We start from the raw sequence: 12,290 nt of genomic DNA on the forward strand, positions 1-12,290 counted from the left end.
ACTGAAGCAGAATAGAGTGGCACTATTACTTCTCTTGATCTAGACACTATACTTTTATTGATGCAACCTAAAATTGCATTGGCTTTTTTAGCTGCCGCATTGCACTGTTGACGACTCATGTTCAACTTATCATCTACTTGGACTCCCAGTTTCCTTTCACATGTACTTTCATTCAGCCATGTGTCTCCCATCCTATATCTGTGCATTTCATTTTTCTGCCCTAAGTGCAGTACCTTACATTTCTCCCTGTTGAAGTTCATTTTGTTATCTGTGGCCCAGCTTTCTAGTCTATTCAGATCATTTTGAATTTTGATCCTGTCCTCTGGAGTGTTAGCTATTCCTTGTAATTTGGTGTCATCTGCAAATTTGATAAGTATGCTCCCAATTCTGTCATCCAAGCCATTGATAAAGATGTTAAATAACACTGGGCTCAGGACAGAGCCCTGTGGGACCCCACTGGTCACTTCTCTCCAGGATGAAAAGGTGCCATTATTGAGCACCCTTTGGCTTTGGTCAGTCAACCAATTACAAATCCATGTAATGGTTGCCTTGTCTAGCCCACATTTTACAAGCTTGTTTGCAAGAATGTCATGGGAAACTTTGTCAAAGGCTGTACTGAAATTAAGATATACTATATCCACAGCATTCCCTTCATCTAACAAGCTGGTAATTTTATCAAAGAAAGAGAGATCAGGTTTTTCTGGCATGACTTCTTTCTCTGAAACCCGTGTTGACTTTTTGTGATTATGGCATTGCTTTCTAGATGTTCACAGACTCTCTGTTTAATGATCTGCTCCAGAATCTTTCCTGGTATTGATGTCATTTTTTGAATTTTGAAGATGGGAACAACATTTGCCCTCCTCCAGTCGGCTGGGGAAACTATTTAATCAATTAGTGACTTATTTGTTCTGCATCTCCTCTAGGGAAGAGGAGGACCTTAAGTGTCAGATGGGGTATTTATAGATTTTGTTTGTGGAATTTCAGCATCTTAAAGGAAAAAGATAATTGATAAAATGGAAGAAATTAAAATTATGACTTTAAATATTAATGAATTATCAACTTGAATGAAATTATATGCCTGAATAGGTTATTGAATTAGAAGACAGTATATATAGTAATGTTGCAGGAGACTCACAAAATAAAAAGTAGGGCTATTTTATTTAATTACAAGAAATGGAAAACACAGTTTGGATCAAGATGTTCTAATAAAGCAAAAAAAGTAGCAATAATGACAAAGGATAAAATACATTTCCAAGTAGAAAGGGCGAAAGTAGATTTTAAAGGATGGTATGCATTTGTGAAAGGAAAATTATATCATGTTAAAACTTAATTAGCCTGTATTTCTTTGCGGAACAAAACATCAACTTGATTACTTAAATAATGAATTTAACAGATTAGGTGGCGTTTCAGAAGGCAATCTTCCTTTAGGAACAGACATTAATATTAATCTCAAAAATGAAGAGTAGAAAGGGTAGAATATTAATTTTAAGAGATGTATGAAAATGTAGATATAAACAAAATGAAGAAACATCCTACTCAGGCAAGTATAAAAAGTACAGTTAAATTGATATTTTTTTCTTGGTTAAAGAAAGAAATAATGCTCAGATTAGTAGTCTATACAGAAAGAAATTGGATTTCTGATCATGCTTCATTAATTAGGACAGTAAAAATGACTAAAGGTAATAGATTTGAAAATGGAGATTTGGCCCATTTGTAGTTAATGAAAGAAAAAATAAACAAGAAATAGATAAATTGTTAATTGCTAATGGTTTAATTAGGGAAAGTATGGTATGGGATGTTTTTAAGGCGACTTTGAGGGGAAATGTTTTGCAATATATCAAAATTTGTATATAGAAAGATATTAACAGAAGAAGCAGGGAAATTACAAATAGAATATAAAAATAAAAATAAATTTAAAAATAATGGGATAAAAAGGAAGACATAGAGGACATGGAACAGCTAGATAGTAAGAAACATTTACTGTATATGTTAAATATGAATTTCAAGCATGAGATATACAAGAGATTAAAAGATTGGCTGGATATTTGATAATGAGTAAAGAGAATAAAAGAATAAACAAAGCAAGGAAAGGAAATAGATAAACAATGGCAAGATTTTATGAAAAAATTATACAAAGAGTGGTAGTAGATCAAGAGAGAGCAATTGTTTGTTGATTAAATGTCCCAATAAGTAAAGAAGACATAAAGAAGAAGTTGAGGGAGTAATAGATCACCTGAAAGGTTTAAAGGCCTGTTACAGACTGCCAAAATAAAGCTGCTTCGGGTCTCTTTGGAGGTATGCTGTTTAAATGACGCATGGGTCCTAAGAGTCCGGAGGTCACGCCAAAGCCAAACTCCATTCCTAAGCACTGGAGTGAAGCTTTGGTGCAGCTTCTGGATTCTTAGGGTGCATGCATCATTTAAACAGCATACCTCCAAAGAGACCTGAAGCAGCTTTATTTTCGCAGTCTCTAACAGGCCAAAATCTCCTGGGCCAGATGGGCTAACTGGTAACTTTTAAAAATATTTTACAAAAGAAATAAGTACTCATTTGGTAAGGACTTTCATCACAATATTTTTATCGAGTATGACTCCCAACTTTTCCAGTTAAAATAAAGAGTTTGGGATATACTCGCCATATAAGACTACCCCTCTTCCAACGCACACCAAATAAAACATTAAAAAAAACATCAGATTTGATTTCAATATGGTAATTTTAATTCAAATGACATACAAGTACTTAGTAAGAAAACTTGTTGTATACAAAGCCTGCTTGGATTGTCAGCTCTCCCTGCCTGCCCAGCTCTCCCTGTCTCCAAGACTATTGGAGCTGTAGCACAAACACAGCTCTTTTTTCCATACCCCAAGTGTCCCGGACACCTGCAGTTTGCTCCGCCTTTCACTTACACCTTCCCTCACCTTGTCATCGGGACCACGTTAAATCACTTCTTTCCACATATCCTGGTGAGTGGATTTTTTTCTATCGTACTTGTACAGTGCCGCCCTAGCTGCTTTCATATGGTCGCCGCATTTGATGGGGATGCAGACGTGGCCGTTTTTGAGCTCCCCCCACCATCGGGCACGGCCTCGATTAAGAAAAAGAGCCCTCCCTCCAGTCCATCTTCCTTGGCCCAGGCCTCAGAGGGAGAAAAGAATGCTGGACCTGATCCCCCCCCCCACCATTCCCTTCTCCTTTTTGATTGTAAGCCTAAGAGCAGGGAACTGTGTATTATTCCCTCTGCTGTAAGCCACCCGGATTCCCAGTGATTGGGCGGCATATAAATACTTATTATTATTATTATTATTATTATATGCAGCGACCACAGGTTCTCCAGTCCGGCTTGGACGTTTCAGCACCTGCCCTATAAGACGACCCCCGACTTTTGAGAAGATTTTCCTGGGTTAAAAAGTAGTCTTATACACCAGAAAATACAGTAAATATAAATGCTCAGAGCAAAAGAGATCATCAATGTTTTTTTGTGGGTTTTCAGGTTATGTGGCCATGTTTGAGAAGAGTTTATTCCTGACATTTTGCCAGCCACAGATGCTGGCGAAACGTCAGGAATAAACTCTTCTAGAACATAGCCACATAGCCCAGAAAACCCACAAAAAACTATGGATGCCGGCCATAATTCTCTACTAACAAACCGGAACAAAATGCAGAAAAAATGTAGGACAAAATCCCCCAATGTAGGACAATCAAGCAAAATGGAGGCATGGCCAACTAAAAGCCAAAAAACATTATGTATTTATTTTTTGAAAAAACTATTGATGCATTCTTCTTAGTCATGCTCAAAATGGAGGTTTTGACATTGTTCCTGGACAGCAGGCAGAAATGTAGCTCCTCTTTACTGGCCAACATACTGTCAAGAAGGTGTGTGCTGGGTTCATAACCCTTGTCGAAGCAAACACAAGCAGAGTTTATGTACGCGGACAAGACGCCCAGAAGGAGGTCTGTGAAGAATCTTAGTTGTGTAGCAAACTTCCTCTCACACAGGAATGAATCTCTGGACAACAAGGTTTCTCTCAATAACAGGGCTTTTTAATCTTTGTTGCAAAAACTATATACAAAGATTACGCCAAGTACAGACAGCCGTCTTGAATATTCTCAAATAAGTTACTTTGCCAGCCAATCGACTATAACAACAAACACAGAGGCAGTTACAGTAACACCAACTGTCTAACTGACACTTTCTCTCAGAAGGACTGACAGTTGACAGTTGCATTAGCCTTTCCATGATGCACTGTTTAAAAAATGCAGACACGTGTAACTGCCACTTAGAACTGTAATAAGTTCCACTACAGCTCTGTCTAGTGGCTACATCCATGTCATTTTATCAGACCTCTTTACAACATGGTCTTGACACATACAACAATCAACAACCTACCCTCCAAAAAATCCAAAACACACACACACACACCACATGGCTTTATTGCATAGTTCAGTTGTGTTTGTTTGTTACTTTAAAATCGGGAAATGTCCCCACCCAGTGTCCAAGTAGCTAGAAAGATGTGGTGGCATCCTTCTCTTTGCCCAGAGGCAGCAGAGTCTTAAGATGAATCTTCTGGTGACTTCTCAAACCTTAGCAAGAGTAGGACTCCTGCAGGCTGGGGATGGGGGTCCTTTGTGGCCCAGCCATGGCACAGGTGGAAGTAATGGTCTTTCGGTCCTGCTGGGGGAAGCAGAGATGCTTTTGATTCCAGCATCTTTCCTTTTGAAGGGAAAGCCATCTCCCAGAGAGAGGCTGGGAGACTCAAACTCACTGTGATGGAAGGCAGGTTGAGTTCATCTGGTATACCAGATACAGCTTCAGGAGCAGAGTTCCCAAGATATCAATTACTTCCCTGCAGAAAAGAGAAGGTGAGGCCAGAGGTGCCAGAAAAGATAGTTGGTTCAGGTGTCTGAATTCCTACATCTAGCCCCACTGGCAACTTCTGCCCCCAGCCCTGTTTTGTAAGCAACTTACCCTCGGTCCATGTAGATTTTGGAGCTCCTGCTGGTCCCCTCCTCCTTGGATCTGCAGGACTAGGTGACCAAGAAGTTCACTGAGGTATCTTATAATGGCCCAATCCCTCTAATCGTCTTCACCTGTGGAGAGAAGGAGGCCTGGCTTCAGTAACCGCTCTTGTAGGCAAACAGGAAAGAGGGAGGGTCACCTGCAGATGAGAACCCTTTGGATTTCCTACCTTGTGGATGAGTCACGCGAGGGTCAGACCCTTACCTTGGCCAAAAGCTGTTCCTCACAGTCTTGAAACAGACTTGAGCCTTCATTCACTTTGCACATAAAGCAATTTAGATAGATATCTAGTTGACACTTAAGTGCGGACAAGACCACATACATCAGCTAATCACAGACCCTAGAGAAAGGGAAGGAGAGAGAAGTGGCATTGACAGTAAAACAGTCAAAACATAGTAATACACTAGTCCCAAGTTCTACCTTCCCCCCTTAAAATAACAATTAAATAACAGTTATATTAAAAATTCATACTAAAAAAATTAATTAAAACAAATTAAAACAAATAAACCAGAGGATGGAGTGCGAGAAAATCAATAGGCTACATAGTAGTCTACTCAGTGGGTGGTTGAACTATTCCAGAAAGGCCTGTCACAAGAGATACATCCTGATAGCTTTCTTAAAGCTGTCCAGGCTTTGTACTGTGACGGATCTCATCCGACAGGCCGTTCCATAGTCTGAGAGAAGTTACCAAAAAGGTCCTCTGGGTCGCCATAATTGTTCTGGCCTTCACCAGTTGCAATAAATTCCTCCCAGAGGACCTGAAGGCACCAGGTGGATTATACGGGAGGAGGCAATCCCATAAATAGGTTGGACTCAAGCCATGTAGGGCTTTAAAGATGATAACACCACCTTGTACTGCGCCCAGAAACCACTGGGCAGCCAGCAGAGTGATTTTAGGTGTTATATGATCACTCTTGGTTTTTCCGGTGTCCAACCTAGCTGCCATATTCTGACCTAATTGAAGTTTCCGGACTAAGCACAAGGGTAGCCCCATGTAGAGTGCATTGCAGAAATCGAGTCGTGAGGTTACCAGAGCATGTACCACATTTTCCAGGCCCCCTTGTTCCAGGAAAGGATGTCAGTGCCCTAGAATAAGAACAAGCATGCTGTTTCTCATTTGCTTTTCCCAGTCCAGTCAAATAATCTACAATGTTGAAAGCATACAAGAATCAGGATGCAGAACAGTGACTAACCTTAATAGGTTGTGAAGCTTCTGTGTTTTAGTCTTGTCCTTTCCTGATGTATTGCCCTACAAATTCAAACATCCCCAGCTTTCAGGCAATAAGGTTGTAGGCTGATGCGTCAGGAAAGTTCCCGGTTGGCAAGGGTGTAAGAAGTGTGGCCCCTCTTGCAAGTCAGCCGGGTTCGTGTGCCCTTGTTAGCCTCACAGCCAAGTGTTAGCAGCTGTCCAGGGGCACAGAAAGGTTATTTTGTGCCTAATTGTGTCTGGAAGACAGTTTCACTTGAGCTGACCCCTTCAAGGTTAGGGAGAGATTGGCTAGGAATGGAATGGAGAGCAAACTTGTGGGAATCTGAGGTTGCAGCCATGGGATAGTCTGGGAAGAATCCATTGCTTAGGGCCCTGGAGTCTAGTACTAGTGGTTGTGAGGAGATGCTGGGGTCCCTCAGCTCAAGGGCTGGGATGCAGACCACCTGCTGCATCTGTTGACCACTACCAAGCAAGTTTTACTTGAGTACGGGACAGTGCCCAATTTCAGACTCAAATGAAACTCTGGGAAGACTGCAACTAGTTGCAATTGGAGAAACAACAAAAGAAACTACCCAGAAAAGCACATTTAAAGGACTCCATTAAAATTACCATTGGGGACCAAGTGTCAATGCCACATAGCCTTTTTTTAAAAAACGGCATCCCTTCATCCACAAAAGAATAAGAGATGGAATTCACCCCGGTAATGTTCAGGGCCAGAACTCTTGACTGCAACCTGTTCTCAATCTTTACCAATGCTGGTGTAGATGCCAACTGGATGTGATGATGATTATTATATTATTATATATTAAACTTTATTTCTAAAGCGCTGTTTATACACAGCACTGTACAAAGTCGGTAAATTAAAAGTAAAGAGTAAAAAAGCCTGCCCAAGGGCTACATTCTAAGATAATAACATTAAAAGAGGAATAGATAAAATTCCATATAGAGAGAAAAAAAACAAATTAAAAACATCAAATAAAAACAACATCACATCAAATTGTCAGACAGCCAGATGACAATCATAAATTCCCTGAGAACGCTTCCCTACAATATGGTTTTCAACGCATCAGCCTTAAAGCTGGTTAGGGAAGTGATGAGCCGGACACTGCAAAGGAGAAGGGGTCCAGGAATGAGAGGCAGCAGAGAGGCAAGGGATGGTCCGGACGGGGCAGAAGGAAAATCTGGGTTGAGCAAGGAGACTGGCTACCAGGAGTGGAGAGGTGAGTAGGGATGTAGGGAGGGAGAGAGAAGATCAGTTAAATAAAGAGGGCCCAGCCCAGCAGAGCTTTAAAGGTGAGTAGCAAAGTTTGTACCCGATGCGGAAAGGAAGGGAGCCAGTGAAGGGGACAACAGAGGGGACATGATCATAACGGCAAGCGAGTGAAATAATGCATGCAGACTGAGTGTGAACAGAAATTAATGGATGGAGATGAGAGAGAGGGAAGCCCTGCCCAAGAGGAGGTTACAGTAGTCTAGTCGTGAGACCATAGGGCATGGACCAGTGTTTTTGCGGTAGAAGAGCTGAGAGATATGGACGGATTTGGCGATATTATAGGAAAACAATCTACAGACTTTGGCTGTAGTCTGGATCTGGGGGAATGAATGACAAAGAGGAGTCAAAAATGAACCAAGACTGCGGGCTTCCTGGACCGCTGGATAGAGAAGTTATTGATGACAGAAATAGTAAAAGGAATGTGAAGGGTGGCTTGGGACAAGAAGCTCAGGTCTTGGACATTATGAGCTTCATGCGCCATGAGCATCCATGGGAGTACAGCTGTTAAACAGGATGACAATTGCTGCTCTAGCTCAGGCGAAAGTTAGGGGTGGAAAGTACAGCTGGGTATCATCGCGTAAGATGGTAGAGAAAACCAAAGAACTGATAGTTTGCCACGGGAGAGTGTGTATAAAGAGAACAGAAGGGGACCCAAAACAGAGCCCTGAGGAACTCCAACAGATAAGGGGACAGAGACGAGGTCTGACCACCCAAGACCACCGAAAAAGATCGATCGACACGTAGTGTGAACCAATCGAGAACAAGGCCCGAGAAACCAAGGTCGGGTACATCATATAGGAGAGAGTGTCCCTATGCAAGCGCAGAAAGATCGACGTAGGACAAGGATAGAATAAGAGCCCTTGCTTGGCCGCAAAAGATCATTTGAGATCTTAGTAAGGGCCGTCTCTGTGGAATGCCGTGGGAGAACAACCAGACTGGAAGGGATCCAGAATGGAGTTTGTTTTCAAGAAACTCAAGACCGCGTTAATAGACAACTCGTTCCAACCTTAGAGAGGAAAAGGAAGAAGAGAGATTGGACGATAGCTAGCACGGAAGGGGTTGATGGAGAGGGTTTTTTTCAGGATAGGGGAAACTAAGCATGTTTGAAGACTGAGGGGAAGGAACCGAAGAGAGAGAAAAGATTAAAGATATAGAGGAGGAGGGAGGGTAACAAAAAGGGGGCTATAGAGATTGAAGACGAGAGGAGTGGGTCAAGAGAGAGTGGTGGGTTTTGATGCGTTCAGCAGCGAGAAGAGAGTTCTCCAAGAAACAGAGGAAAGAGAATTTATTAGTGGGAGGGGCGAGGAGATTAATGGTGGGAGCCAAAAATGAGGAGGTTAACTTCAGAACGAATGGTAGTGATCTTTGTAATGAAGTAATTGGCGAGTCGGAGGGAGAAAATATGGAGAGACGGAACGGAAGGAGGAGGGTTTTACAGTGTGTTGAAACAGGAGAACAAGCGCTGTGGGCGCCTCTCGTTGCGCAGATCCATGATTTGAAGTAGTCTTGTTTTGCCATCGAAACTGGCTGAAGCTTCCAGTTGGTGCTGAAACTCAAAGAAAAAGGTGACCACCCAAGGGAGAAGATTCTCAGTGTGGATGGCTCTAGGAACAGGGGCTATTCAAGGATGTGGGAGTTCCACAGGCAATCCAAGGTACTTCCAAGGCGGAATCGCCTGCTTGTGGAATTTTTGTTCCTTTAAATGAGAACCAGAGACCTGGAGCTGGACAGAATGGGTAGCCCCTTGGCACCCTTTACCTCCTTGTGCCGATTCTCCTTCTATCCTAATGGGGTTGGACGGATGGGCCCTCGAAGTCCCTTCTGATTCAAGATTCTATGGTTATATGGGCTACTTGTTCCTGCCTCCCAAGATGGTGAATCCGGAGGGTGAGGAAGAGGAGAAGAGTGGATGGGTAGACTTGCTTTGCTTCTGCCACCAGTGCTGCCATTTCAGCTCTGCCAAGATCAGGGGTGCAAGAGCCAGGAGCGGCGAGGAGGGCTGTCTTGGTCCGCCTGTGCAGGGTGAGCAGATGTCCACCTTTTCCAAGAAACATCTGTATTTCAACCTTCGTCCATGAGGAATTCCCAAATGTCCTCCATTTTAAGCATGGCTAAGAAGCCCATGATTAACATACGGCTGTTTCCCTTCAGGAAATGAGCTCTACCTTGATGTATTAGTTACCGGAGGAAAAGGAAGGACTGTGCCTCCTCCCTCTCCTATCCTCCTCTGGGTTAACTAGGTGGGACTACTTTGGTATCTTGTACTCAGTTTGTAGCAACAGAGAAAGCTGAGCGCAAAGGAGGAAAGTGGAGGAGGGAGAAATCGGGACATTTTAAAGGAGGTGAAAACTGAGACAACAGGGATTTATCACGACCTTCCTGGCCAAAGTGTTGTAAACCCTGGAGAGTGTTGGTGTGTGTGTGCGCGCACAGTGCAAGTTGTTGTTTTCCTGTCTTCTTGTGAGGTTCCCCTAGGGAGACAGGAAGCTGGAGGAAGAGGGGTTAGATCCAGTGTGTGTTCTTCTTTTGTTGTTTCCTATATTAGCTCCCTGTTATATTCCCTAACACTGAACCTCCCCCTTCAGGTGTCTGAGGGGAGAATGATTGGGGGCCTTTCTTCCCTCCATTCTTCCAGAGAGGAACCTCTGAAGGCATAGAGGAAGGCCCCCAGAATTTCATTGATCCCTCACAACACCCCCCACCACGACTGCGGGAAAGTGCGGTTGTTCCTGCTCCAGGAACCCCTGATCTCTTCCTTTATCTCCTCCTCTTCCCATTCCCCTCATCATCACACAGTGGTCCCCCAAACTCGCCTCTTTAAGCGATTTTGGACGTCAGCTCCCAGAATCCCAGACTATTGGCCAACAGTGGCTGAGGCTTCTGGAACTGGAGTCCAAAATCTCTTAAAGGGTACAGTTTAGGGATCATGATCTAACTATCGATATAAATGTACCTTACGTGCTACAGCCCCATCCTATGGGATCCTGGAGGTTTTACCGGGTCTTTTCTTTCCCCACCTATGCCCAAGGCCCCCTAAAAACTACAAATCCCAGGATTCTGTAGGAGGGAGCCGTGGCAGTTAAATTGGGTGTCCAAACTGCCTTTATTCCTATAGTGTAGACAGCCAGGTCTCCCTTGGGCCCTCTCCTCCCCATCTGGGGGGGGGTCTTTCTTTTGGGGGAGAGAGGAGGGAAGAAGGGCCTTTTAAAGGAGAAAGGGGGGTTGAGGGGGAGGGGAGGGGGAGCAATGGGGATGCCTGCCTTCCTAAGAGGGTGGCAAGGGCCCGGGCCCCTCTCCAGCTGGGACACACCAAAGGGGCCTCCTTCTCCTCCGCCTCTTCCTCCCAGCCTTCACAAAGCTCCATTTGGGGCACCCCCCTCCTCACAAAGGTTACCGCCTCCTTTGCCTGGAGGGTCCCGGGAGCAGAAAAGCTCCGACTCCTGAGAGGTCCGCCAAAGGAGGAGCGGCAGAGGCCCCCACATTCCTAGAGAGTACTCCAGGGGGGAGAGAGGCAGAGCCCTCAGATTCCTAGAGGTCTTCCACGAAGGGAGGAGAGACAGTGGAGGCCTCCAATTCCTAGAGGTCGAGAGCAGAGCTTCAGATTCCTAGAGAGTCCTCTAGGGGGAGCGAGCAGGGCCTCAGATTCCTAGAGAGTCCTTTAAAGGGAGAGAGGAGAGGGAGAGACAGAGTTCTCAGTTCCTAGAGAGACAGGAAATGTTTGGAAGTTCCTGTGTTTGGGAAAGGAGGAGGGAGGGAGGATGAAGAGGCCTAGAGGGTCGAGCAGCGGGAGAGCAGGAGGTGAGGGAGCGCCAAAAAGGGGCTTAGGGGCGGGGGACGTCTCCCAGCTGTGGGGGAGGCTCGGTTCCTGCCTCTCTCATTTCTTCCTCCGACAACAGCCCCCTACGACGATGATGTGAGGCACACGAAGGAGGAGCAGCAGGGCGCCAAGAGGGCGGTAAGAGCCGCTTGCCTTGGGGGCGGGGGAGATGAGACCTTGGGGGAAAGTGGTGTTACTTGCCATCGGGATCATTGGGAATACTGCCCAAGTGGGATCACTGGGGAATACTTGCCCATAGGGGATCATTGGGGAATACTTGCCATTACGGGATAATTGGGAATATTTGCCCATAGGGATTCATTGGGAATACCTGCCCATAGGGAATCATTGGGAGCTATTTCCCATAGGGAATCACTGGGCGATATTTGCCCTTGGGAATCATTGGGAGTTATTTGCCTTAGGAATCATTGGGAGATATTTGCCCTTAGGAATCCTTGGGAATACTTGCCAAGGGATATTAATTGGGGATACTGCCCTAGGAATCATTGGGGGAAAACTTGCCCCTAGGGCAACCTTGGGGAATAACCTGCCCAATGGGAACATTGGGGACTACTTGCCCCATCCATTGGGCCTACTTGCCCTGTATGGTTGTATATCTTTATTTCTGGGATCTTACTTGCCCATAGGGACAGGGGAAACCGCCCGGGAACAGGGAAACTCCCATATGGGAAAGGGAGATATTTGCCTTAGGGACTCATTGGGCATACTGGCCCATAGGGGATCATGGGACTATTACATAGGGAATTCATTGCGGATTTGACATAGGGATCATGGGAATACATGCCCATGCCATTTTCTGACTTCCAGATTCTTGAGAGCCACGCTGGTGGCAAGGAAAAAGAAAAGCCAGAGAAGGACGGAACATGCCACTTTCTCATCATGTTTGGCCTGTGCCTGGCAAAATGGCGTTCAGTGTTCATATAGCTTTGACCATCACAGGTACGATATACTA

At 44.6% G+C, this 12,290-nt stretch overlaps 1 protein-coding gene and 1 long non-coding RNA gene across 2 annotated transcripts in view; both read right to left on the reverse strand.

Annotated features, from left to right (window-relative positions):
* LOC121922966 (zinc finger protein 260-like) overlaps positions 1–12,290 on the reverse strand; it is a 144,355-nt gene that overhangs the window by 16,616 nt on the left and 115,449 nt on the right. The window lies entirely within an intron of this gene.
* Positions 4,039–5,562, reverse strand: LOC121923070. The gene is made up of 2 exons (XR_006102298.1): positions 5,222–5,562; positions 4,039–5,088 (listed from the first exon to the last, which is right to left on the reverse strand). It is a non-coding gene; the product is annotated as an uncharacterized LOC121923070 (long non-coding RNA).

The sequence above is a fragment of the Sceloporus undulatus genome, chromosome 2, assembly GCF_019175285.1.
Source record: "Sceloporus undulatus isolate JIND9_A2432 ecotype Alabama chromosome 2, SceUnd_v1.1, whole genome shotgun sequence".
NCBI lineage: Eukaryota > Metazoa > Chordata > Lepidosauria > Squamata > Phrynosomatidae > Sceloporus > Sceloporus undulatus.